The following is a 25,129-nucleotide window of genomic DNA, read 5'->3' on the forward strand; positions in this document are numbered from 1 at the left end:
TCTAGAACAAAGGAAAAGCACTTGTGTTTTGAGGTTTGTGCATTATGATTAAGTTCAACCATGGAGTCTGCTAGATTGTACATGTGGCAAGATCCGGTGGGGGGCTAGTACATGGTGCGAGGGGCCAAGTGGAGGGAGACTATGAAGAAGTGCCCAAGTGCGAGATCGATATTTAAAGAGAGGGGGCGAGAACGTGCGCTGTTGTGCGCAGTGGCGGAGTCATGAAAAATAAATGAGCTAGGGGACCAAGCATTGCTAATCCTTTATGAGGAGGGCCAATTCATCAACTTAAACCATTTTACTAGCAATTGTCTAATGATCACATTCATATTAGCCTCGATATATAGTGATGTTAGGGGGGGGCAGGGCCCTTGCTGCCCCCTGTCTTCGCCACTGTGCGCGCGTCTGAGAGATGAAGCGAAAGGCATGGATGATGAGAGGGGGACGTTGGATATATAATTAATGTGTGTGTGTATTAGCTATGTAATCCTATATAGAGAGGTATAGATTGATCAATGTGGACGTGGGAAAGAGGGTGAGACGTCACTAGATATATAGATTGATCGGTTTGTGTGGTAAACTGTGAAAGACCTAGCTATACACACACACACACACACATAGAGGAACATCGATTGTTGTGCATGCACGTGAGAGATAAAGAATGCCCGATATGATGGAGAGGGAGAGGTGTGTGTGTGTGTACATGCATGGGAGACCGACCTGAAGAAAAAGATTGCATATTTGCGATGGATAATGCCGACTGGTACTGCGTGCGCATGCATGCACAGGAGGAAGTTAGTGGTACAATGATAAAAGACAAGACGACTGTGTGGGTGTAAAATACTAGCTGAGGTCATAATCAATGTAAAGTTGAATTCAAATATTTGAATAAGAGATCATGATGTTTGAAACCCATGCATGCATGAATATAACTGAGATATGCGTGGTGTGGTTTGGAAACGAGCATGTTGTACTGTATACACATTGAACAAGGTCAGACTGATTTGAATTTGAGATATCGATGGCAGACATCGTTTAGCCACATTGCATCTGTGCATGGACACACTATTCTAATTGGACATGATGGGTGGCTTTCACATCACATATCTATATCTATACCCCTATATATATTATATTTTATATTTTTTATATAGTGTGCAGATAACTTTAACTTTAAAAGATGGTCGTTGGATGAGGCCAATCCGATGGTGTAGAGATGGCAAATTTGAGCACTACTGGTCGTTGGATATCATCTATATTCCACCAGATTTTGCCACATGTACAATCTAGAAGACTCCATGGTTGAACTTAAGCATAATGCACAAACCTCAAAACACAAGCACTTCTACTTTGTTCTAGAATCTTCCGTATCAGAATTGCCAAAATGTTTTTCTACATGATTTGCCATTATTTGTTTTTACTTTATGCCTTAAAACGCACAATTCCATGAATCTTAATATAGATTAGATTTCTTATAAAAACTAGATGATTTTGAATGAAATGAAGTACAAAAATTAAACGAACATCTACATCATGCATATATGACTCAAAGCTTATATGCTATCATGTGGTATTTATTCATAATTTGGTTGCCAAATCTCATGTGTGGAATGCACGTGTACCTTACTAGTCTGAATGGTGTTTGTGTGTATGTTGTGCTTGTTAAATACATTGGACGTAGTATATCGTACATGGTTTAGATCCTGAACATCTACCTAGAGCATACATGTACTATGATTTGAATTCAACATAAAATGGATACATATATTTGAATTCGAGATCGTATGTACATGTAGTTCGTATTTATATAGGAATTTACTTCTCCTATATTCATGTCATGTGTTGTGAAGATAATTTTAGATGGTTGTATAACTAACCCGAGTACAATCCCATTCAAACAGGGAAAATGTACTCAAATTTAGTCCATATGCTAGAAAACACACATTGTTTTTTTATTGTTGAGGGACGTGCAAATTGTATTGGTACTGTACACGTTATGTCTGTTGTCCTGATTTTTTTTGTTTTTTGTTGTTGTATTTGAATGCATTTCTAGTAATATAGTAAAATGGGACATGGCTCTCTCTAGTGATGAGGTGGGAATTGTCTTTTATTGGGTACACATTAAGCTTGTTCTCCCGAAATTTCAAGCCGCGCCTTGTTATGCCAAAATTTCAAGCTAGCTTCTCTGTCTACCGTGCTGCGAAACTACCGCCTTTTCAACCCGTGCCTTGTTACCCCAAAATATTTAAGATATAGCTTTGTCTCGTTGTGCTCCGACAACGCGTGCGGAAACTCCCACCTCCTGTGAAATCCTCACATGCGAAATGCCCGTGATACCCCTGAACCGAAAGAACCGCCTAGCTCAAAACGGTGGGGGTACTTTTGTAACTTACCCCACATTTCATACAAGCACGTACCTAAGCCATGGTTCCCCACTCCCATCCCATCCGCCCACCCATTCATACAATGAGGCCGCGAAAACCCGACGACGTCATCCACAACACCACCTCGACGTCCCTCATCCACTATACCGGATGAGGATCCATCGTTGATCTCGTCATCCCGCCGGTTCAACCACCCCATCCTCTGTTGGGGAACGTAGTAATTTCAAAAAAAATCTTACGTAGATGCAAGATCATGGTGATGCATAGCAACGAGAGGGGAGAGTGTCGTCTACGTACCCTTGTAGACCGTTAAGTGGAAGCGTTATGAGAATGCGGTTGATGTAGTCGAACGTCTTCACGATCCGACCGATCCAAGTACCGAATGCACGGCCTCCGAGTTCAGCACCCGTTCAGCTCGATGACGTCCCACGAACTCCGATCCAGCATAGCTTCACGGGAGAGTTCCGTCAGCACGACGACGTGATGATGGTGATGATGTTGCTACCGACGTAGGGCTTCGCCTAAGCACCGCTATGATATGATCGAGGTGGATTATGGTGGAGGGGGGCACCGCACACGGCTACGGGATCAATGATCAACTTGTGTGTTCTAGGGTGCCACCCTGCCCCTGTATATAAAGGAGCAAGGGGGAGGCTGGCCAGCCCCTATAGGGTGTGCCAGGAGGAGGAGTCCTCCTCCTAGTAGGAGTAGGACTCCCCTTTCCTACTCCTACTAGGAGGAGGAAAGGAAGGGGAAAGAGGAGAAGGGAGGAGAGGGAGGAAAAGGGGGAAAGGGGGGCCGACCCCCTAGTCCAATTCGGTTTGGGCTAGGGGGGCCGTGCGCCCTGCCTCCTCACTTCCACCACTTGGCTCATGAGGCCCATTACTTCTTCCTCGTATTCCCGTAACTCCGTGGTACTCCAAAAAAATACCTGAATCACTCGGAACCTTTCCGATGTCCGAATATAGTCGTCCAATATATCGATTTTTACGTCTCGACCATTTCGAGACTCCTCGTCAGGTCCTCGATCTCATCTGGGACTCCGAACTACCTTAGGTACATAAAATCACATAAACTCATAATATTGATTGTCACTAAACGTTAAGCGTGCGGACCCTACGGGTTCGAGAACTTTGTAGACATGACCGAGCCACGTCTCCGGTCAATAACCAATAGCGAAACCTGGATGTTCATATTGGCTCCTACATATTCTACGAAGATCTTTATCGGTCAAACCGCGTAACAACATACGTTGTTCCCTTTTGTCATCGGTATGTTACTTGCCCGAGATTCGATCGTCGGTATCTCAATACCTAGCTCAATCTCGTTACCAGCAAGTCTCTTTACTCGTTTCATAATGCATCATCTCACAATATAGTGATGTGCATTACCGAGAGGGCCTAGATATACCTCTCCGACAATCGGAGTGACAAATCCTAATCTCGATATATGCCAACTCAACAAGTACCATCGGAGACACCTGTAGAGCACCTTTATAAACACCCAGTTACGTTGTGACGTTTGGTAGCACATAAAGTGTTCCTCCGGTAATCGGGAGTTACATAATCTCATAGTCATAGGAACATGTATAAGTCATGAAGAAAGCAATAGCAGTAAACTAAAACGATCAAGTGCTAAGCTAACGGAATGGGTCAAGTCAATCACATCATTCTCCTAATGATGTGATCCCGTTAATCAAATGACAACTCATGTCTATGGCTAGGAAACTGAACCATCTTTGATCAACGAGCTAGTCAAGTAGAGGCATACTAGTGACACTATGTATGTCTATGTATTCACACATCTATTATGTTTCCGGTTAATACAATTCTAGCATGAATAATAAAAATTTATCATGATATAAGGAAATAAATAATAACTTTATTATTGCATCTAGGGCATATTTCCTTTAGTCTCCACCTCCAAGGAGCTGCCCCGATGTTCCCCTCATTTTTCGCGCCACCTCCATTCCCACACCGCCATCTTCACCTGCACCACCGAAAGAACATCATCATCATCGTTTCCTCAGATGAAGCAAAGGCCTAATCGGCGCCACCAAAGAGGTTGTACACCAATCGCCACATTTTGTTCTTGATTCGATCTCATGGTGCTGCCGGCGCTCGGTCCCAAGCCGACACGGCGCGACTCCATCCACGGCGGCATCGCCGGCCACTTCCTCCATGGCGCCGCTCCCTCGGCGGTGACATCCACATCAGTAGGAGCTGCTGCTGCTGCTTTAGCTCTGGCTCGCCCTGCTGCTCTGCTCTTGCTCTCGATCCCCTGCTTGGTCTGCTCACGCTGCTGCTGTCGCTCTTTCTCTTCCTTGCAATGCTACTCCGATTTAGCTACACTTCAGTCGAGTGAATCGACTTTTGGGCCAGTCGATTTTCAGGGGGTGGGGGGCTTACCGGAGTTAAGGATGAACCAGCCGCAACGGGGAGGGGGGCTCGCCGGAGAGGTACCCCACTATCTATCTTAGGGTTCAGGGTGGGGGCGGTGGTGGGGCGGTGGTGTGGGGCGGCGGCGGACCGACGTGGGGAGTGGTTTTGAAGCGGCGGTGCGGTGCACCGCCGGCCAAAGGTGGCGGGGGGCAGTTGTTTGGCAGGTGGTGGCTGGCGGCTGAGGGTAGCCTCACCTGATGCTGCTACACGACGAGTTGCCTAGGCTCTCGCACACGCAGCTGCTACTGCTTTTCTACTACTAGTGTGTTTAGTTTTTACAGTAAAATTCAGTTTCGACAACAAAATTCAGTTTCGACAGTTAAGTTCAGTTTGGACAGTTAAATTCAGTTTCGACAGTTAAGTTCAGAGATGGGCGGCTGATGTATTTGCATCTAGCACTTTGTGGTTATGTATTTTATGTCATCTATTGGAGATGCTATTAGAATTCCACTCAGGTTAACGTTGTCTCTCTTGTCCTGCTTCAGCCTCGGCGTCGTACAACTCACCGGAGCTGCTCCAACGACGAAACCCTCCATCACAGCGGAGCAGTACCCCGGGCTCCATCTCCAGACGCCTAAGATCTTCTTACCCTCCACCGATAGCCAAGTCAGCCAGGGCATCCTCACCGACCAACCCAATCACGCTGAGATCGACATGGCTTCGCCAAAGAGGTTGTACACTTGTTGCATCTATTTTTTACACTACATGCGATATATATTGTCCACTGAGCACACGTAGTAATGTGAAATACGATTATTTTATCATACTATATGATAAGCAGTGAGTTACCAGGCAACTTAGCTATCCGCGATGGACTCTCTTGACTGCCATCATTATTTATCTCTGCGTGTTTGAGCTATGCATTTGTCGATGGGCCTGGGAGTTGAGCTAGTAGGGCAGTGGCCTGGGTCCAAAGTAATAGAAGTAGCATAAAAACATTTTTGAGTGTAGGCTTTTCCTTGCTCAAGCCTGCCTACTAGAATCACCGGTACTTGAAAGGAAAAGTGAAGGAAAAACATAGGAATTGGAAAGTTTCCTATGGTACTACTATTCATGAATTTGGTTCAAAGGAATGGAGCAAAGGAAAACTGTAGGATTTGTTCCTTTAGTGTCTCCGTGAAAGAAAAATCATAGGAATTTTAATTTCCACTTGTCCTCCTTTTCAAATTCCTATTCATGAAGCACAAGACTAAGGGATAGTAGCATAATAGCATTATAACCGTACATTTTCTTGTGGTTTGGCTTAATCTCACCATGCTTCTTTGCATCCTGTGATCTTCCAATTCTTGTGAATCAAACACCCAGATTGGCAGAAATCCTGTGTTTTTAAATTCTCTGTTTTGCACGTGCATTCCTATCCTATTCCTGTCTATTTCCTATCTTTGCATTGTTAGAATCCTCAAATTCAAACAAGCTCTTACACAATTACTTCTGTTACAGATATGTGTCAAAAAACCTTGTGTGGTCTGTCCTGCTCCTGCTGCGTTGTGTTCCACCCCAGCTCAGCTGCTCCAACGACGGAAGGGTTCACCACAGCAGGGATCCGCTCTCCAGACTGTCTTTCGCCGCCTCATATCTTCTTCCCCACCACCGACAGCCACGACAACTGCATTACCATCATCAACTGAGCAGATGACCTTGAGGACTACACGAGTTCGCAAGTGAGGTCGCACTCTCCCATGTCTGCTTATGTTATGCATCGCTTAATATGATGACATGCTACTTTATCATCGTGTTCACCTGTCAGACTCTAAGTCAGGTCCAAACTAATGTTGAAACTTGAGTTTTTAAATGGTTGTGGGGTACATATTGGGGCAACAATCAGTACTATCTCTCTACTATCTGGTTAATCTCTGGTATCTACTATGAGTTTCATGTTGGGTGCAAACAAACAGTAAAGGAGCCATTATTTGTATTTTTTAACTAAAGCTATTATCCGCCTGCTATCATTGGTTTTGGGTCTATCCACAGTTTGCTACCAGCACGCTGGATTTGTGCATGCACTCCTTACATAATCTCACTATGTTTTATTCCTATGCATGTCAGTTATTGTACACAATGGAACTGAATATGTAGAGCAAAAGAGATGATCCTTGCGTGGCAATAAAATTTCATGCAGACTTCGCTCCATGCTGGGTGCAAAGGTAGCCCCCCTCCACCCATTTTGCAAGAGTAAGATAACAGTTTTGAGGGGGATACAGAAGGAGAAGACCACTACTATTTACCCCCTGAGGTCTTCGCTCTAACTTGGCGTGCTGATGTTGGTAATATCATGTATATGGTGCCTTGCATTGCCTACTGTATACCTCAAATATGTCATCTGCTTAGTTTAGACATGCTTTGTGTCAATGCCATCTGTTTAGTTTCTTTATCATATATGTGAATCATGCAATGCCATCTTGTTTAGCCAGGCATCATATATGTCAATTTTGCAATGCCACCCTGGTTAGCCAGTCATCTTATATGTCAATTATATCATGCTATCATTTTTTATTACGTGTTAAATTTTTCAACAATTTTAGTACATTCAATTACTCTTCCTATGCATCAGCCATTCTGCACGGTCATGGAAAAATCTGAAGTGGAAACAAGTTCTTTAGAGCAGACAATGCTGTCTGATGAACCGCATGTCTTGCCGGTTACGGATAGCTCCTCGGAGGAGGATTCAGAGACAGATGACCAGTCCTATCCCCTCCCCAAGTGCATGCTCTAACTTGGCAGGGTTATGTTGCTCATATCATGCGTATGGTATCTTGCATTGCTATGTCATTTGCTTAGTTTAGACATGCTTTGTGTAAATGCCACCTGTTTAGTGTCTAATTACCATATATGTGAATTATGCGATGCCATCTTGTTGCAAGACATTATATATGTGAATTATGCAATGCTATGTTGTTGCAAGGCATTATATATGTGAATTATGCAATGCCATGCTGTTTAGCCAAGCGTCTTATATGTGAATTATATCATGTTGTCCTTTTTTGTATTTCTCGTTGCATTTGTTGACAATGTTTGTATATTCAACTATTGTTCCTGTGCATTAGCCTTTTGAAATGGTGATGGAGAAATCTGGAGTGAAAACAAGGTATTCAGAGGAGACAATGCTACCTGCTGAAGCAGATATCTTGTTGGTTACAGATCGCTCTTCAAAGGAGGATTCAGAGGCAGATGACCATTCCAATTATCCCCCTGAGGTGTATGCTCAAACTTGGCGGGGTTATATTACTCATATCATGCATATGATGTATTGCAATGCTTAGCTTTTACATCATATACACAATATTGAATGCCATCTCCTTAGTTGAGACATCATATATGCGATTGCCCTCTGCTCACTTGCTTAGTATATAAATCATATATTTGAATTATATCATGCCAAGATGTTTACATAGAGAACATGTATCTGAATTATGGCATGCCAACCCATTTTCTAAAGATATAATATAGTTATATCATCTCATCATGTGTACATAGTCATCATATTTTGAATTATGTCATTCTATCCGTGAATTATTTCATGCCATCATGTTACCATCGATGGCATGTTTGTGATTTATGGCATGCCAACCACTTTAATAGAAACATCATATAGTTATATCATATCATCCTGTTTACATAGTCATCATATTTTGAAGTACGTCATTCTATCCTGTTTAGTTAGCCATCATACATGTGAAATTGTGTCATGCTATCCTGTTTAATTAGCCATCAAATATGTTAAATTATGTCCTGCTATTCTGTTTGGTTAGACAACATAAATGTGAATTATTTCATGCCCTGGTTTCTTCCCTACTATCCATTGCACCTGTCTATCTTACAATGTCTGTACATTCAATTACTTTTCTTGTTTATCAGCCATTTCAATTGGAGGGGGTGATAGCAGTATCTTTGGGAGTAAAAACATGGTCTTCAGAAAAGACCGTGCTACCTGTCGTTGTATATAGAACCAAGGTTGTACATGCCCAAGAACCAACCCCACCACACGTAACCCAGACTCACGCAGATTGTACCCCTACCCAGTTGGACAGAGAACCAGCTACACCTCTTCTAACCCCAACCCCAGCAGATAGTAACCCAGTTCCAGTTGACACAAGACCGTCTCCACCATAGAGCACCCGAACACGAGCAGTTAGTAAGGAAACTGGAGTCCCCAAAGCACGAGGACCACCACTCCAAACCCCAAGTGAATGCTTAAAGCAGAAGAAGAATTGTTCTCAGGTCAGGTTCCGTAGCTATGGTTCATACTACTTTGCTCTTGCATCACTGTATTTACTCATACCAACTAATTTCAAATTTGAAGGATGCAATTGAAATTCCAATGGCGCAACAGGTATGTTTTAAACCTGTTTCTTTAACGTGTTTGATGTTGTAACTTGCTCTATGTTGATTTCAGTTTCAATTGAATAAATGGTTATGTTCTCATGCCATGCTCATTACAAGTGTTGTTATTGTGGTGTAGTTTCCCACACTTATATTCTGTCTATGATGCTTTGTCTTAAATAGATATGATTCAAATTGTATCTATCTTGATTTGGCAACATAAACTAGAATGATATAGACCATATAATGACCATACTACATAGATATATGTTTGTTTCATGTTGTTATCCTATCCACCTTTCTACTGAACTGGTTTACCAAAATGAGTTTCATATACTGCATTGTAAACCTGTGATGTGTTTGTTTGTTTGTTTCTCTTATAATGCAGATGAAATATTGGAGAAGAGTAGCCCGTTATGCAATGGTAACGAAGTAATGCAGATAAGGTTCAAGATACTGAGACATCCCTATTGGTCTCCAAGAAAGCTGATAAAAATAATATTGAAGACATTGAGACAACCCCAAAGTCCTGTCTTGATGTAGTGTTTGAGTTACTGGCTACTACTGCTGGCACCAGCTCTTCGAACTCGCTACCTGAATCAGTTCGGCTTCTTGAGTCTCAACTTCAAGTTGAAAGACATCGATCAGATGTTATGTGATAGGAAGCCGAAGGACTGAGGAAGTCCCTGCAGAATTCAGATGCATACTTTCTAGTGCAACACCAAGTGCTGGAGGATTTAAGCGCCAAACAAGAGAAAGTTAATAAGCTTGCTAAGCATCTTGCTAGCATTATGGGTACCTAGGATATTGTTTCTTAAGCTCTTTTGAAGTGATTTCAGTTCTGGACTTATTTTGTTGCGGTGTTTATTTGCATTGGTCGCCAACTTTGACAACCAGTGTATATGATATGCTGCTTTGTTCCCTATATTTGCACTGGTGGCGAACTTTGATGCCAAGTGGATGTAATATGTGTAATAGCCGTGATAGCCTAGCGTAAGTTGCTTGCTTATTTATTTCCTTGTTGTCTTGTTTATTTGGTTGCTTGTAGTCAGTGCCGTTCTTTTCCGCAGTTTGCTAGTGGATGCAATAATCTATTTTTTAAAACTAGGCCACAATAACCATGGGCTACATATTTACTGTAGTTACCATGGGCCTCCTACGGGTCGTAGAAACAATGGTCCTTAGAAGGGTCGTAGAAACAATGGGCCTTCTACGGGCTGTAGCATCAATGGGCCTCCTACGTGTCGTATGATCGATAGGCCAAACATGGGCCAATAACAGACCTCATTATGGGTCGTAAACGGGCTAGATTTTGAATCGTCTGTTCATGGGCCGCCAATAACGGGCCGTCATTAATCGGCCTTATTTGATGACGCTATGAAAACGGCCCAACGGAATAACGGGCCGCAAACGGGCCGATTGTAACCGCAGGCTGAATAAGGCCCACAAGCAGAAAAGGCCAATAACTGGCCGTAAGTAAAAGAATGCTGGAAATGATCCCAAGTATAAATGGGCCATGAGAAGGCCGAAAGATAACACGGGTTGGAAACGGTCCAATGGAATAATGGGCCGTTAATGGGTATAAAGGGGTACACTGTTCATTGCGGGCCAGATTCACCATTGGTCGTTAATGGGCCAAGAGTTACAAATGGCCTCGTATGGGCGAAAGACATCATGGGCCATACATGGGCCAGAAGTTACAATGGGCTGGAGTCATATTGGACGCCCAGATGAAGCTACTGGGCTTAATTCCGATAGGCCGTAACGGGTCGTGAGTTAGCGGGCCTTAAATGGGCTATATACGAACAGGTCGTTAACACGCTTTCCGTGGGCCGGCCCGTTACCTTTTGACCAAGTTAAACGGGCTGGCCTTTTCACCGGAATGGGCCATTGTTGGGCCGTGCCACGTGTCTATGTGTCATAGGCGTCTCCTGTCTAATGAATGGATGACATCTGTCCCAACGGTGAGCCAAAATGTGTTTCCTCCGGCCAATGAGAATTTTACACATGGAAAATCCTCATTGGTCCGGGCTGTTAGCAGGTTATCAGATCCAAAACCAGACCCGATAGCTTAACAGCGACCCATTATGGTGGATGCCACGTGTCGGTCACCCTTGACGAAAGCACTTCCATGACGCGTGATTTATCGTCATGGAAGTGGACACTTCCATGATGATAATTTCGGTAATGTCATGGAACACTTCTACGACAGCATAGGTATGACTATCTTGATTCTGTCATAAAATCATCATGGATGTACAAGCATGGCAGAAAACGTGACCTACTGTGACAAACACGTATCATCATGGAAGTGTCTTTTTTTGTAGTGCTAATGCATAACCCCAATACGATAGTGGTAAATCGGTAAGAGACATGATAGATCGCACCATATCTAATAAAGTACGGTTACGACGTTCGGACACACCATTATGTTGTGGTGTTCCAGGTGGCGTGATTGTGAAACTATTCCACACTATTTTAAATGAAGGCCAAACTCGTAACTCATATATTCGCCTCCGCGATCAGATCATACAAAATTTATTTTCCTGTTACGATGATTCTCTACTTCACTCTGAAATTATTTGAACTTCTCAAATGTTTTAGATTCATGTTTCATTAAGTAGATATACCCATATCTTCTCAAATCATCTGGGAAGGTTAGAAAATAACGATACCTGCCACGAGCCTCAACACTCATCGGACCGCATACATCGGTATGTATTATTTCCAATAAGTTAGTGGCTCGCTCCATTGTTCCGGAGAACAGAGTCTTAGTCATCTTGCCCATGAGGCATGGTTCGCAAGCATCAAATGATTCATAATCAAGTGATTCCAAAAGTCCATCTGCATGGAGTTTCTTCATGCACTTTACACCAATATGACCTAAACGGCAGTGCCACAAATATGTTGCAGTATCATTATCAACTTTGCATCTTTTGGCATCAATATTATGAATATGTGTATCACCATGATCGACATTCAGTAAAAATAGACCACTCTTCAAGGGTGCATGACCATAAAAGATATTACTCATATAAATATAACAACCATTATTCTCTGATTTAAATGAATAACAGTCTCGCATCAAACAAGATCCAAATATAATGTTCATGCTCAACGCTGGCACCAAATAACAATTATTCGGGTCTAAAACTAATCTCGAAGGTAGATGTAGAGGTAGCATGCCGATGTCGATCTCATCGACCTTGGAACCATTCCTGACGCGCATCGTCACCTTGTCCTTAGCCAATATTCGTTTAATCAGTAGCCCCTGTTTGAAGTTGCAAATATGAGCAACAGAACCAGTATCAAATACCCAGGCGCTAGTATGAGCATTAGTAAGGTACACATCAATAACATGTATATCAAATATACCTTTGTTTACTTTGCCATCCTTCTTATCCGCCAAATACTTGGGGCAGTTCTGCTTCCAGTGACCAGTCCCTTTGCAGTAGAAGCACTCAGTATCAGGCTTGGGTCCAGACTTGGGCTTCTTCCCGGGAGTGACAACTTGCTTGCCATTCTTCTTGAAGCTCCCCTTCTTTCCCTTGCCCTTTTTCTTGAAACTAGTGGTCTTGTTAACCATCAACACTTGATGTTCTTTCTTGATTTCTACCTCCACAGCTTTGAGCAGAGTGAAGAGGTCGGAAATTTTCTTATCCATCCCTTGCATATTATAGTTCATCACAAAGCCTTTGTAGCTTCGTGGCAGTGATTGAACAACTCTGTCAATAACACTATCATTCAGAACATTAACTCCCAGTTGAGTCAAGTGGTTATGATACCCAGACATTCTGAGTATGTGTTCTCTAACAGAACTGTTCTCCTCCATCTTGCAACTATAGAACTTGTTGGAGACTTCATATCTTTCAACTCGGGCATTTGCTTGAAATATTAACTTCAACTCTTGGAGCATCTCATATGGTCTATGACGTTCAAAACGTCTTTTAAGTCTCGATTATAACCCATAGAGCATGGCACACTGAACTATAGAGTAGTCATCACACCACATCTGCTAGGCGTTCAAAGCGTCTACATTAGCGGGAGGGGGCTTGTCACCTAGCGATGCATCAAGGACATAATTCTTCTGTGCAGCAATGAGGATAATCCTCAAGTTACAGACCCAGTCTGTGTAGTTGCTACCATCATCTTTCAAATTAGCTTTCTCTAGGAACACATTAAAATTCAATGGAACGGTAGCACGGGCCATTGATCTACAACATAGATGTGCAAAAACTATCAGGACTAAGTTCATGATAAATTAAGTTCAGTTAATCATATTACTTAAGAACTCCCACTTAGATAGACATCCCTCGAGTCATCAAAATGATCACGTGATCCATATCAACTAAACCATGTCTGATCATCACGTGAGATGGAGTGGTTTTCAATGTTGAACATCTCTATGTTGATCATATCTACTATATGTTTCATGTTCGACCTTTCGGTCTCCAGTGTTCTTAGGCCATGTATGTACACACATTATAAGTGGGAGAGGAAGCAGGTGAGGTGAGAGAGAGACGAAGGGGGTGAGGATTGGATCGATCAACTTTCTAATCAAGGCATGCCCCTCTCCGGTGGCTATAGGAGTTTAAGTACACACATTATATGCCCGAGTGGGCCTGGTGATTACAAGGCCGATGGCCCAATTCAGCACAACACTTGGCCGAGCACTCCTGTGCATCTTTGTGACCCTGTATCCATTTCATTGGACTGAACAGGAGGATCAGGTGTGACATTCGCCCCTTCTTGAGTGGCGCCGTCGTCCCAGATAGTGCCATCAGGAAAATGGCGGCGCCAAATGTCTTGATCCTCCCAGGTGGTGGCGTCGGTGGGTAGAGTGGACCACTGGACTCGGAGCTGCACCATGGAAATCACCCCTTTCTTCACCACCCGTTACTCCAGGATGCCAATGGGACTAAGCGGAAGAGCAGTGAGGTCGGGAATCTTGGGCAGATCGGGGAAGACTAGCGAGTGGTTGGGGGTGAACGGCTTCAGCTATGACACGTGGAAGACAGGATGGATGCGGCTGTCCGGTGGTAGCTCCAGGCGATAGGCGAGGAAGCTGATGCGCTCGATGACGGTGAAGGGGTGAAGTACTTGTACACCAGCTTGCGGTAGGGGCGGCTGGCGACGCAGACTTGAACGTACGGCTAGAGCTTGAGGAGTACTTGATCGCCGATGGTGAATGCGCGCTCCGAGGAGTGCTTGTCGGCTTGCCTCTTGAAGCGGTCTTGAGCTCCGGTGAGCTGGGCGTGAAGCAGCTCGGTGTGGGCCGCCGATGTTGGCGTCGGGCGAGAGTTTGTCGGAGAAGGTGGGAAGCTCTCCTAGATTGGCTTCTCTGCCATAGAGAGCCTTGAAGGGTGAACAATTCAACGACGAGTGATGGGATGAATTGTACCAGAACTACGCGGCAGCGAGCCATTTGCGCCATTACTTGGGCCGGTCGTGGATGGCGCACCTGAGGTACATCTCGAGGCACCGGTTGACCCGTTTGCTCTGGCTGTCGGTTTGGGGGTGGTACGCCGTAGTGTAGAGGAGCTTGGTGCCGGCGGCGGCGAGAAGTTCCCGCCACATGGCGCTGGTAAAAATCTTGTCGCGATCCGAGACGATGGAGTGCGGGACGCATAGACTCCCAAAAGGCTCGCACAACCTTTGCAGCAGTGAACGGGTGGCGCAGAGGCAGAAAATGAGAAAATTTGGTTAGGCTATCGATGACCACCATGATCGTGTCATACCCCTCTGATTCGGGGAGTCCTTCCACGAAGTCCATGGTCAGATCATGCCATGGTTCAGTAGGAATGGGCAGCGGTTAAAGTTTACCCGCAGGGTGCCGATGTTCGTGCTTGGATTGCTGGCATGTCAGGCACTGATGAAGAAAATCTTCGACACCCTTCTTGAGTCCTTCCCATGCGAACAACTTCCGTACCCGCTGATAAGTGGCCGTGACGCCGGAATGACCCCCACTGCACTATCATGCAGAGCAGAGATGATCTTGGTCTGTAGCGCGGTGTTTGCTCTGCTCCAGAGGCATTCCCCCTGACGAATGACGCCCTGACACAGCGTGCGACCCTGATTGTCAGGGCTCCTAATCGCGAGCTGCGCCAGCAGGTCCTGGGCTACTACGTCTGTTTCATATGAATTTGCCACATCTTGAAGCCACTGCAGTTGGCAAATTGAGCGCGCGTCGAGTACGAGATGGTGTCCAACTTGCGAGAGCGTGTCCGCTGCGCTGTTGTCCGTGCCTCGCTTGTATCTGAAAGTGAACTGTAGACCAACTAATTTTTCCATGGCCTTACGTTGAAGTTCAGTTTCTAGTTGTTGCTCGCGCAACGCACACAGACTTTTGTGGTCCGTGAGGATTTCGAATGAGCCACGCTGTAGATATTGACGCCACTTGTCAACGACCATCATAACCGCCAAAAACTCCTTATCATAAGTTGACAGTTTCTGGTTCTTGATGCCCAATGCTTTGCTCATGTATGCGAGGGGATGGCCGTTCTGAACCAGGACTGCCCCGACGCCAGTGTCAGAGGCATCCATTTCAATGGCGAATGGGAGGTTGAAATCCGGCAGTGCAAGCACTGGTGTCTGGGTCATGGAGAGCTTGAGCTTGTCAAACGCCTCTTGCGCACTATCGGTCCAGTGAAACCCCTTCTTGGTGAGTAACTGAGGGAGTGGTTTGGCATGAATTCCATAGTTGTTGACGAACTTCCTATAGTATCCTGTGATCCCCAAAAATCTACGAAGCTCGGTGGTTGTAGTAGGAACTGACCATGCCAGCATTGCACTTGTTTTGCTAGCATTTGTGGCAACCCCATCGCGTGAAATCACGTGCCCCAGATAATCAATGCTGGGCTGAGCAAACGAGCACTTGGAAGCTTTGGCGTATAGTTGATGCTCCCGCAGCGTAGCAAGAACCAGAGGAAGGTGTTCTTCGTGCTCCTCCATATCTGTACTGAACACAAGTATGTTGTCCAAAAAGATGATGACGAACTTGCGAGTATACTTGGCGAAGATGGCATTCATGAGGCACTGAAAGGTGGCTGGGGCATTGCAGAGTCCAAAAGGCAGGAGTCTGAAGTGGAAATGGCCATTGTGGGTCTTGAAAGTTGTTTTTTCTTCATCTTCCTCCAGCATACGTATTTGGTGATAGCCCGCGCGAAGGTCGATCTTGGATAAGTAGGTGGCCCAGGCCAGTTCGTCCAACAGTTCATCAACCACGGGCAGGGGAAACTTGCTCTTCACTGTTATCTTGTTGAGGCGGTGAAAATCGATGCAGAAACGCCAGCTCCCATCCTTCTTCTTGACGAGCAGCACAGGGGCTGCATAGGGGCTCATACTGCGCACAATCACACCGGATTGTAGCATGTCCTGGAGTTGTTTCTCAATTTTGTCCTTCTGGGCGGGATAGTACTGGTAGGGCCTGGTGTTGATTGGAGGAGCGCTGGGCTCCAGGTGAATACCATGATCGTATTACCGCCGCGGTGGTAGGGCAGTGGGTTCAGCAAAGATGTCGTCGAACTCCTTCAGTACATTCTGAATTCTGGTTGGCACTGTGGTGTTGGGCTCCTTATCCACTCACTCGACCGTGACCAAGGCAGCAGTCCAGATATCATTGGCGAGATGGGGGGAAACTCGTTTGCTCGAACTCCTTGCAGGTGCACTGTTTTCCCTTTAGTTTGAACCGAGATAGTCTTCAATTGCCAATGGCAGTTCATTGGGCTATGTTGAGACAGCCAATCCATCCCCAAGACCCCATCATACACGCTGAGCTGCAGTACGCGCAAATCTATGTGAAATGTGTGTTCAGGTACTTGCCAGGGCAGGGACTGGACAATTTTGTCGCAGTGAAGGTGCTGTCCATTTGCTACTCGCACTGAAACTAACGGAAGAGCTTCAGGTTGAACTCATAGGTGAGCAACAAAAGCTTCACTAACAAAGCTGTGGGTGCTGCCCGAATCCACCAATAGTAGCATCACCTGGTCTCCCACTTGAGCCCTCAAACGGATGGTTGATGGCGCTTCCTCCCGGGAGACCGCGTGCTGAGACATGGAGCAGCATTCAGGTTCCTGAGCCGCTGGGGTGTCCAGCAGTTGCAGAGCGTGAACTGTATCATCAGATAAGATTTCTCCATAGTCGCCCACTTCAATCATCAGAATTTTCCCTGTTCTTTTGCATTGATGTTCTCTCGAATATTTGTCACTGCAACAAAAACAAAGACCGTTGGCTCGCTAGAAATCGTGAAGCTGCCGCTCACGGGCATACTCATCTGCGCCCGCACGCAGGGGAGCAGCTGTGCAAGCTGGTGCCGGTGCGGCCGCTGTCGTTGGTGGTGGCCGACCAACTGGTGTACTCAAAGCGCATGGCGTGCGTTGTTTCTCGAGATCCTCCTCCTGGATGCGAGCGAACATGGGTGCACGTGTGATGCTTGTTGGTGCTTGAAGGCGAACACCTAGCCGCAGCTCATCCTTGAGGCCCAATAGAAACTGAGAGATGAAAAATATTGGGCTCAAGGTGGGATCCAACGAGAGCAAATGGTACATGGCAGTTTCAAATTCCTGACGGTACTCCTGCACGGTTCCTGTCTTCCGTAACTGAACCATATTGTGCATCTGAACTTCAAATTCTTCAGGCCCAAATTCCACTTCCACTGCTGCTCGCAACGTTGCCCACAAAACGCCCGGATGCTTATGCCTGTACGCCTGCAGCCACATCGCGGCCAATCCATCCATGTATAGCGCGTCGGTGGTCACCCAACTGTGAAGTGGTACTCGGTAGAGCTCGAAGTAGGACACACAACACTCGAGCCAGATGCGCGGTGTCGTTCCGTCAAACCTAGGGAAATCATGCTTTGGTGGCTTCGTGTAGTGGTCGTTGGCACGCTCTGTTGGTGACGGGGCCTTAGCGAGCAAGAGCAGGGGGCCGCGATTGACCAGCCGCCCGAACGGCAGCTGCACCACGCCATTTGTGTACAAGGGCGGTGGCGTGGAGTGGTTCCGCGGTGGCGATGGCGGCGGTGGTGCCCGCGTAGAGGAATCCTCGGCCCACGACGGAGATATGGCGCCCGTGCTTGCGGATACGACTGGATCGGGCGTGGGCATGGACTTGCGGGCTTCGTCCACATCTGTCTGGGTGAGATCTATCTGCTTGTATAGCAGCTTGAGTTCCTCCGAGACCTGGCTGTTGTAGGAGAGCTACGCCTGGTGCCGCTCGTCGGCCGTCTTCTGGTCCGCATCGAGCCAGCGAATGACCAACACGAGCAAACCCTGTAGTTTATTCGTGGTCTCTGATATGGCGTCGAGCACACGGAGGGTCTGGGCCGAGGTTTTGGATGGGGGTGAGCTCACCGGAACGGCTCGCACCTGACCCGGTGGAAATTTACCGATCGATCGAGAGGGTGTGAGATCAATAGCGGCGGCAATTTGTGGGGAAAAAATTTTGTTGGCTCTGAATACCAGATTGTGATGAACCAGAGAGAAAGGGGATCGAGTAGGTAGGTGGGGAGAGGAAGCAGGTGAGGTGAGAGAGAGACGAAGGGGGTGAGGATTGGATCGATCAACTTTCTAATCAAGTCATGCCCATCTCTGGTGGCTAAAGGAGTTTAAGTACACACATTACATGCCCGAGTGGGCCTAATGATTACAAGGCTGATGGCCCAATTCAGCCCAACACTTGGCCCACTACTCCTGTGCATCTCTGTCATCTTGTATCCGTTTCAGAGGACTGAACAGGAGGATCAGGTGTGACACAAATTTAACTCGAGTATATATTCCACATGTGCAAAACTGTCTTGCACCTGTTGTATGTGAATGTAGAGCTTGTCAGACCCGATCATGTGGTGTCTCGGCACGATGAACTGTCGCAATAGTGCATACTCAGGGAGAATACTTATACCTTGAAATTTTAGATAGGGACCATCTTATAATGCTACTGTCGGTGTTCTGGGAACAGGGGTCGCCAGACTTGCCTGCCTGTGGCCCACGGCATGGCTGAGCCAGCAGGACGTACGTCCCATCTTCACCAGCAAAGCATCCAAGACCCTCGCGAGGGTCCCAGCCTCGCGAGGCGGATGACGCAAGACCTCCTCTGGAGTGTCCTGGCTAGGTAGGCTCGCGAGGAGCGGAGATATCAAGGCAGGGAAAACCTCACGAGGCCCTGGTGACGTGAGCCATGACGCACAACACCAGGCGGGTGCCAGGCAGATGCCAGCGCGCGCAACGTCCTTGTTTCCTCTTTGGTGCTAAGGACGCAAGCGCATGCAAAGAGTACCGAGGCATCAGGAAAAGGTTGCTATATTGGTGGAACAAGACCAAGACCAGGAGGACGGCAAGATGGAGGTCATTGTGGAGCCCAAGACGGCGTCATCACCAGAGCTTTTGGCAGGCGAAGACCACCTGTGTGAGGATAGCTAGTACTAGCTGTCCCCCTTCTAATTAGCCTGCCATTGTTGGCTCGCGTCCCGCTTGATATTTGTGAAGAGGAACAGGGCTTATATAAGTAGAGCTAGCAACCATAGAAGGGAGGAGGAGAACACGACGAGACAGAAGGGACAGATCATTCAGACCATCCTCACACACACAAGCTCACCGAGCTCAAGAATACCTCAACCTCAGGAGGCTATTCTTCCCTTGTACTGTTCATCATCAGCCCTAGAGGCAATCCACCACCATGACACTGGAGTAGGGTATTACACCACAACGGTAGCCCGAACCAGTATAAACCTTGTGTCTTTTTGTTTTGCGAGTTGGTCGAGTTCGTCCGCGAGATCTTAGTGACCTAGGGCATATATTGGTAGGAGGGAAAGACTTCACGCGCACCCCAGTGTTCGAACCTTAAGGGTTTGCCAGAACCCCACATCCGACATTTGGCGCGCCAGGTAGGAGTGCGCCGGAGCTCCTCCTCCACCGGCCAGCTCGTTGATGTTCCTCTACCACGATGTCCGGCGACTCAAGGGCCGGCTCCGACCGCTGGGCATCCTGGCCAGCCCAGGCAGCGCCGCGTGCCCACGAAGGTCTCGACCACGCACTCCAGGCAGCACGGGCGCCGCCAAACTCTGCCGGGCGCAGTCAGCACGGCCAGGCGTCGTCCACCCTCACCCCACGGCAGGTACGGGCCGCCGCAAGAGCGGCGAGCCATGCCGCAGCAACGGCACCGCACTCACGGCGGGAGCAAGCAAACATGCGGGCAGCGCTCACCGTCGCAACGGAGCTGCTGCAGTGCAGACTGATGGAAAGAGGTCGGGACATACTGCTGGAGCGTGTTGCCAAACTGCTAGATGCAGCGGCGATGGGAGCACCGCCCTTCTACTATCAACTTCCTCCCCAGGCCACTACAGGGCTGTGCGGCAAGCCTCACACATCCGCGCGTCATCAACCGCGCCCGGGGGCTTCATCAACATCGGCACGGCCAGCGGTGCAGGGGGCTCTGACTCCCCCATGCCGCCCGTGGCGGGCGCAGGCGCAAGCGTCGCCCCCCACGATCCCAGCCGGATGCCGTACTGTCAATCCCAGGACTCCACCATGGGCCGAGCAACATGGAGCCTGGGGCACCATGGCGAGGTGTTCGGCGTGACGGCCCCGGAAGCCTACGTGCCCCGCATGATGGACGAAGGGTACGCACCAGAGGACGACCCTGACACGTTCATTGGAGAAGATTGGGGAGAGGGGACGCTAGGAGTCGGCGCCTTCCAAGAACCAACTGAGAACCGCAATGACCGCACTGACAACGGCAACTACAGGGTACCGCTAAACTCTCATGTAATAATGAGTTGGGGCTGTACACGCCTCGGAGTTTCAGGAGCGCCGGCCTCAGGCCCTGGGGCTCCCTCCCACGCCTAGTGGCAGCACTTAGCTCCGCGCTAGTGAGAAGACTTGAAGACCCGAAGACTAGACTAGGTGTCGGACGCGGCCTTTTGCCTTGGGACTCTCTTTCTGTGGCATTGCTTTCTGGATCTAGACTTAAGTTGAAGCTGAGTTTTATCGATGCGCGCGGGGGGTGCCTTTTCTCGTTCGAGCCGTTTCTTGCCTTACGGATCTCATTTGGTTTGGGACTCTTGTCCATCACCTTTGCCTCGCAAAGCTCCTCGCGAGCCGGACTGTGCAAAGCGCACACTCACCAAGCACGCGCTAGCACTGCACCTGGTGCTCACCTCTTACGGGACCCCCTCAAACAGGGCGATAATCTCCACATGTTTCTCAGGAACTCATCGCTTCATGACCCAGCCCTGCGTTGGCACTGACTAAGGTAAACCACGTCGGGAAGCTCACCCCAAGCTTCATGAGCTCACGAGGACACATACCCACATCACATAGAAAAGTAAAGACTGCAATTTGCTTACACGAGGGGCTCCCCCTCGCAAAATACTCTTACAAAGTCTTCCAAGGGCCACGCCCGAGTTTTTGCGCGTAGGATGAAACAACAAGCGAACATGGGATCAGCCGGAGATATCACTCGCTACATCACCCGCGGACGCGTCAGTCGCATCGTCATCTTCATTGGTAACGCCGCAGCCATCGGCGACGCCCCCATCACCGTCGTTGACCACGTCACCCTCATCTGCGACGACCACCACCACGTCATCCTCCGAGGTGAAGCCCTGACCAACACGTCGACATGGTCCTCTACCCAACGCGCCAGGTCGCCCCCGATGGCCGTGGGTATGGGGGCAATGGCGGTGTCGAAGTCGAAGTTGGGGTCGGCATTCAGGAGGTGGCTGAAGACATGGGAGAAGGCGTGCTGAAGAAGACCACGACTCCTCTCCTCCAGAAGCTACCAAGCTCTGGCGGATTGAGGCTCTAGCCGTGTCACCACCTCGGTGAAGAAGATCAGGTGGCTGGCTTAGTCGTTTGAGTGAGGGGCCAGGGCGTTCTCGTCGCAGATGAAACCCAGGGCGGTGTTGGCCCAGTTCCGAAGGTCTTAAAGCATAGCAGCATGCTCGCGCTCCAGTGTTCGACGTTGAAGCACTTCCTCCCTGTTTTGTCGTGCGACGGCCTCGTCATCGTCAACTCGTCTCTAGAGGAAAAGCAGCTCGGCACGGGCGGAGGCCAAGTCCGCCTGCACCGTAACCAGGGCGGCGGCTGTGGCCTCCGCATGCCTCTCGGCCTCGTCCAACCTGGGCCTGAGGGCGGCAGCCCTGCCTACACCCTCCTGTCCGGCGAGCTTCAGCTTCATGTCATACCTGCCCTCCAGATCCGCGCGGACCTGGGCCACCCGGCGACTGGTCTCCTCCTCGACTCCGGCTTCACGGGCCCCGGCGGCATCTTCCGCTTGTGCGACTTGACGCTTCCTTATCTCAAGTCGCTCGAGCTCGAGGCTGCGCTCCACGGCTTCCAGGGCCAGCGTCTCCTCGCGTTGCCGGACCTCTTCTTCCTCCACAGGCGTCCCCCTCAGCGATGCAAGAGCGGCCCTGCGCACCTCCACCTGCTGCTCAAGGGACACGCTCCATGCCTGAAGCTCCCACGCGCGCTCCTCCACAGCTTCGCGGCGGCAATCGGCCTCGCGAGCTTCTTCCAAAGCTCACGAGGAGGCCTCATTGGCAATCTTGAGGGACGCCTCGGCCTTCGCATTCTCGAGGTCGCACTGATAGCGACCAAGGTGCAGTGCTAGTGCGTCCACTCGCAGCTTGCGCCGCTCCTCCACCAATCGAAGGCCTTCAGCCTCAAGACGCGAGTCGACACCAGCAAGCTCTTCACCGAGGCGGCTCATCGCGCCCATCGCCTCCTGGAAGAGCTCGTGGCGGACTACGCTGCGCCCGCGCTCGAGCTCGAACGCTCGCCCCACCTCGTCCTCCACCTCGGGGGCTGCGGGTGGAGCATCAAGTGGCATGCCACCTCCCGGTTGGGGGCTGGGGGCTGGCGCGGTCCCAGGCACCAGCCGACCCTCGCAAGGGGCCTGAACAAAACAAGGCCCGCTGCTTGAAGAAGACCCCGGGATCAAGAGCAGCCAGCCACCGACCGTTACTAGGGGAGGAGCCCTTGGCACGCCCGAGCATGGTCGCGAAGAAAGGAAGGCGAAGGCGCGAGCTTGGGGCGCCTTGATGATGGACCAACTCCCATGGCTGACCCCACGCCGTGGGCAGCGCCCAAGCCTGTAGCGCTGGAGCTTGGCGGGTGCGACGGGACGAGAGGGAGCTGCTTCTCTGGAGATTTCACGGCCTTAGCAGAAGGGGTCCTGAGGGGACGGTCGTCAGCAAAGGAAGGCGGAACATAGAAGATCACCAAGATAAGGTACTTACTCATCGACAGCGATGTACTTTCACCGCTTCAACGGCCCGAAGATACCACTGCTGCTCGGAGATCCCTACCTCTTGCGGAGCTCCTCGAAGTCCACACAAAGGCGACCGAAGCGCTGGATGTGACGGCCGGTGCCCGGCGAAGCCGGAGAAGACTCAAGAGCGATGGACTCATGGGAGCCCGACTGAGCCGAACAGCCCAGCTCCTTCCCATTGTGACCTCCCAAGGCTCCAGGAGCCTCGGCCTCGGGAGCCACATGCCGCATCTCCTCGGCAACCGATGCCTCAGGAGGGGGGTCGCAGGCTCCCGAGGACGACGCCCCCAGATCACCACACGACATGTACTCCTCAGCACACGAGCAGCCAGCCCGTCGCAGCTTGCTCCCCTGCATCGTCACCTGGGGCGAGCTCGGCACCAGCGGCGAAGAAGGGGACCACGATGACGGGGTTCTCGCAAGGCCCCACCAAGCCGACTGGGCGTAGCCCCCACTCATCAAAGGAAGGCATGTTCGCGGCACATGTGGCTTTGTTCTCGCAGCGGTATGACATGCAGTTGTTCCTGGGTATCTCATCTGGCAGAGGGACACCTGACAGGACCTTGAGCATAGTCTGTCGCGCAGCGAGAGGAAGCCCCTCCTCCTGAAACCTCATGTCGTCCTGGCTGCTGAGCAAGTCCCAGATCGGGCGAGAGTGGCGCTGGAGAGGTGGAACTCGACGCTGATGAACTCCCTCACCACCATGGGCACAGTCACGCAAGGTCCTTCAGCCGCCTCAGCCTGGCCTAGACGGGGGCAAGGCAGGGGCTCGTGAGCTTTTGATGACCCCAGCCGGAGTTTGGAATAGCAGGCACCACCAGAGCTTGGAGAAGACGGTTGAGCACGCCAGCGTCAACAAACACCCAACGCGTACGAAACTCGCTCGTGGATGAGGGAGCTCGAAGTTGATCCCCATGCCTGCTGTCACAGCCACGGCCTGGAAACCCGCGCACCCAGAGTTCTGCTGGGGACCAGTGAGATGCAGTGAGAAGAAGTGGCAGAGGAGTGCCATGGAGGGGGCGATGCCCACCATGGCCTCGCACACGAAGGCGAAGACTGCGAGAAGGGTCACAGCCTATGGATCAAGATGGAGCATGTGGATCTGATAGTGCTTGAGCACCGCGTTGAAGAAGGCAGAGAAGGGAGGAAGCAGGCCAGCCCAGAGGGCATCAATGAAGATCGGAACCTCGGTAACAACCCGAGCCATGGTGCTGCGAGACGCGGGCCAGGCCGGCGTCTCTCCCCACTCGTTGAAGCTGAAGGCGAGCATGGGGCGCACCTTTTCCATGGCCTCGTCATTGAGCACCCGAGGCCAGCCGAGCGCCGGCTCGAAGGATGGAGGCGCAGTTGGCAAGGACAGTGGTATCTTCCCCCTTTTGGCTTGTTTTGGCGCCATGGAGGAGAAGCGGGCGGAGCATAGGTCGGACTGAGAAGGTGGCGCGGGGCGTCGAGGCAGCAGGGAGATTGGAAGAGTCGAGCGTGGCGGAAGAAGAATAACTGTGTAAGAGGCGGGGCCTCATAGCTAGGCGGATTCAAGGGCAGCATGGGGAAGCGGAGACGCCCATGTCCAATCAACCGCCACGCGTCAACCGAGGCCGCAGGCTTTGGGGGCCCGCGGCGCTCCGTACTTGGCCTTTGGCTTCGCCGCAAAGCCAAGCCCGAGCGCACCTTGGGCCCGGGGGCTACTGTCGGCGTTCAGGGAACGGGCGTGGCTGA

At 49.5% G+C, this 25,129-nt stretch overlaps 1 pseudogene; it reads right to left on the reverse strand.

The window, feature by feature from the left end:
• Positions 1 to 14,578: 14,578 nt before the first annotated feature.
• Positions 14,579 to 18,842, reverse strand: LOC125532781 (annotated as a pseudogene).
• Between the last annotated feature and the right edge of the window lie 6,287 nt (positions 18,843 to 25,129).

The sequence above is a fragment of the Triticum urartu genome, chromosome 1, assembly GCF_003073215.2.
Source record: "Triticum urartu cultivar G1812 chromosome 1, Tu2.1, whole genome shotgun sequence".
NCBI classification, from domain to species: domain Eukaryota; kingdom Viridiplantae; phylum Streptophyta; class Magnoliopsida; order Poales; family Poaceae; genus Triticum; species Triticum urartu.